The sequence below is a fragment of the Mangifera indica genome, chromosome 1 (genome assembly GCF_011075055.1).
Source record: "Mangifera indica cultivar Alphonso chromosome 1, CATAS_Mindica_2.1, whole genome shotgun sequence".
NCBI classification, from domain to species: Eukaryota; Viridiplantae; Streptophyta; class Magnoliopsida; order Sapindales; family Anacardiaceae; genus Mangifera; species Mangifera indica.
Genome location: NC_058137.1, coordinates 9120257 through 9124442, shown reverse-complemented (window position 1 = coordinate 9124442; position 4186 = coordinate 9120257). Strand labels below are relative to the sequence as shown.

General features: G+C 35.3%; 1 pseudogene; it reads right to left on the bottom strand.

Moving 5' to 3' along the window:
• Positions 1 to 1258: 1258 nt before the first annotated feature.
• LOC123211984 lies at positions 1259 to 3868 on the bottom strand (annotated as a pseudogene).
• Positions 3869 to 4186: the final 318 nt, after the last annotated feature.

The following is a 4186-nucleotide window of genomic DNA, read 5'->3' as shown; positions in this document are numbered from 1 at the left end:
GAACATAATTGATAGTAATTAAAGATTGAAGAGAGAGTTTTTAACACTATTAGATTGGCCCTCACTTCAAAATGAAAATATAATACGTTAACTAAGATTACACCAAAGGGTTTTTGGGATAAGCTTGAAGGCATTTATTAGCTGAAGTTATTAATTGATAAATTGTATTTAAAGATGGATTTATATTCTTTGAAAATGGAAAAAATGGTACAGGTCTCCATGATCTCTTGAATGAAATTAAAAAAACTAGTTTCTCAATTGTTAACCATTTTTATTGATGAGTTGGAAGATTTAGAGAAAGTTTTCTTATTGTTATCATCTTTGCTATAAAACCTTTGGTCCAGATTTTGTTTTCAAAATAAGATGATGTAACAATCGTGTTACATTAGAATGAAACATTTAGGACAATAGAGAATTTAACACTTGGAGATAATGTACTGGCTGTAAAGGTTCGAATTGAGGGAGAACTTGAGAAAGGGATAGTGAATTTAAAAAGAAATTATAGTAAAAAATTAGAAATTACAAAGAAAAATAGTGTTTTTATCATGGTAAAAAGGGACATATCCAAACATGTTACAAGAAGTTGGGAGAAAATATGATTGTCTTAAAGAAGACAAGTGATAAGAAAAATGACGGTAAAATTGTTGCAATTGATGATGATCTTATGTTGACAAGTTGAAGGTGGTTGGCAACAAGTAGAAGGTGTTTATTAAAGGCATTGAGAGTGTTTTCCTTAACTTTCACAATGGTGTTGTTAGAACCCTTTGTAATGTAAGGTATATACAAAGCTCTACCTATGATATAATTGCTTTAGGTGAGTAAACTTATAGCGGGTGTACTTACATTAGACGAAGTGATTGGTGCAAAGTGTATAATAATGGTAGTGTGATTCTACAAGGAAAAAGGATAAAAATCACTTTTACATGTTTGATGGAGACTCAATTGCTACAAAAATTAAATATGAAGACCTTTCAATTCTTGCAATGGAAGTGAAGAAAATTGACAAACGAGTTAAATTTACAAATAATATTAAAATAGTTGAAGATTCAAGTCAAGGAAAAATTTGTTAAGGTATTGTCTTAAATCTTTATCCTACATTATTTGTTTATTAAATTCGTAAAGATTTTTATCCCTTATAAATATATTTGTCCCATATTGTTGGTTTACTCAAACTCAAACGTTGGGCGAGAGATGAATACAATTTGAAAGAAAACAAAGTGCAAACACAAACAATCACCTCAAAGAGTGTATTGAACTATCAATCTAGGCATGCGACTGATTTCAATCTTTCTGGATATTGGAATTGTTGGCTGTAGTTTATCAAGAACAAACCTGCAAGCACAGGTAGAGCTCCTTCCTCCACCTGCAATTCCTCCAAAAAAATTGTATCAATATTTAATGTTTCAACCCGAGGAAAACCTTTTGCCCTGCACACCATCTTCTTTCCACGATAACAATCATAGCCTAAACCAAGTATTGTGAGGTTCAACATCTTCCCCAATACTGGCATCGGATCGTCTACGAGTTTGCACCTCTCTAAATATAGCGTTTCAACATTCGGCAAAAGAACATGCAAATCTTCTGGTAGATTCTCTGTCCTCCCACTTAAGCTTAAGCCTCGGAGATGTGGGCAATGAGAGAGCGGCTGCAATCCAGAAAAAAAATGATTATTTGATAAAAAAACTGATAAAATTTGAATGCTTTTCAGTTTGGCAATAGAATCGAAAGTGAACATCCTCTCGCTTTCACGGTACAAAGATAGGTGTTGCTCTCCAAGATTAACCAATGTTTCAGGATTTGTTTTAGTCCAAGTGTCATCTTGTACATGACAGAGAGTTTGAAGGTTTCTCATATTGTCTATCCGCAGATATTGCCTTGTTAAGTCTCCAATCAGATGTCTCAAATTTTTCAGCTTGCAAATTTCAGTTGGTAGTTTGAGACCCTGGAACTGAACATGAAGTAATTCCAGAGTTTCTAGGTTACACAAGTTGAGAATCGATTTCGGAATGTGTTGAATCCTTGTAAAACTCAAACTCAAATGCTTCAAGTGAATCAACTTATCTATATCTTTGGGTAAGGACCACTTTGATTGTCCCAGGTAAGTCTCAAACTTGAGCACTCTTAGAAAGCTGAATGTTGTACACAAAGTTGATACGATTTGCGACATAACTGGACATTCTTTCTTGAGATCAAAGAACAAAAGAGAACGCAAGAACGGATTACACTGTTGTAGCCACGTGGTCCCTTTCATCCCAGAGTAAATAACTTGTCGTCGACATGATAGCATGGAAGAGTGAGTTGATGAGTTTCTGATTTCATCATAAGTATGAATAAAGTTGAACTCTGTTGCCTTTTGAATTGTTAAATCCCTCAAAAGATCATGAATCCGACATCTTAAAACCTTGCCTAACCACGTTGCCTCTTTCTGAATAAGGCTCCTGCTTATCAACTCATCCAAGTGATTGCGAGCCACATCTTCCATTATTTCTTCATTGTGCGGTATGTAACACTCAGCCACCCACAGGCGAATCAGTTGATCTGTGTGAATTACATAGTCTTCTGGAAAATGACTTAAATAGAGAAAACATAACTTCAATTGATAAGGTAAATCATTAAAGCTTAAATCCAATAAATATGTTATCTGAATGGAATTATTACTTAAGTTCTGCCAGATGTTATCACGTACAAAATTCCATTCTTGTGGTTTCTTTGTGGAAAGTAAACCAGCTAATACAACAATGGCAAGTGGTAGACCGCGACATTTTTCTACCATCTCTCTTCCCAACTTCTCCAGTCCTTCGTCTATTCTTAAATTCCAAAAAGCTTTATCACAGAATAACTGCCAACTCTCATCTGGCTTTAAAAATCTAAGTTCATGTACATAAGTTCTTACATCTGAACCCTCCGCAACATCTTTAATGCGAGTGGTTATAATTACTCTGCTACCTTTTTCATTGTCTGGAAAGGATCTTCTGAGGATTGCCCAATCTTCTTTGTGCCATACATCATCAATTACCACCAAATATTTTCGCCCCTGTAAAGATTCATGGACATACCTCTCCAAATCTTGTTCATTCATTTCGTCCAATTTCTCAGCTGAAAAACCAAAAGATTTTATAATTCTTCGAAGTAGATCTTCAAAGTTGAAATGCTGAGATACAGAAACCCAAGCACAGCAATCAAATTTTTGTTCGATTGCACAGATTTTGTATAGTTTTCTGCCAAGGGTTGTTATTCCCAAGCCACCAATGCCCCAAATAGAGATCAAATAACGCCTTGGCTCATTCGCAAGCAGTTTAGCCAACAGTTTGTTGATCTCATCCTCGTAACCAACTACTTTCTCTTTGAAGGAAAAGGAGGTGGTTCTTCTCAGCTGTTTTATTCTCCTAACAGCATGGCTGTCTTCGTCCCTCTTGATACTGATGCCTCTCAGGCCATATGATTCACATCTACGCGAAGCATCACTGAGTTTCATTTTCAGAGATTCAATCCTCTTGCCTATATTGTACGTACTTTCCTTCCCCCTCCCCTTGCGATAAGATTTAGCAACCGATTTCTTAATGGCAGTAAAGAGTTCGTACCTTGTTTCTGAAGACTTTTCTTCTTCATCATTGTCACCGACTTGGAGCATGAACTCATCTAAGACATCCTCAAAATCATATGCAATTTCTCGAATGTCAGACACCCACAGTTTTATCAAAGGGTTGTCAACTTGTTTCTCTTCGGCATCCTTTATGAAACAATTCATCCATTCTAGCTCTTTTTTTAGTGACTCTACTTCACTTCTCACTCCATTTAACAAGGCTGCTTCTTTGATGAGATAGTCCCCAACCCTCTCCACCACAAATGACACTACCGCATCCACCATATTTCACAAACTGATTTGTTTTTTTCTTTTTTGTTGTGCTCTTGAAAGAAGATAAGAACAATGAACTTTCTTTTGAGTTTTTCTGTTTCTGGATCGCTTTAAATAATAATCTATTTTCTTACATATATTGAAGTTTAAAGCTATAGGATACCTGCCATAAAATAATTCGGTTCTTTGATTAAACTTGCTCTAAATTCTCAAAATTTAAAGATGGGCAGTATTATTAGTAATTTTTTTTTGGGACCATACGTGTATTTGTTGCAACTTGCCCTAGGATATTCTGCCAAAGTATTGCTTTATTTTTTGAGAAAGTGCTAT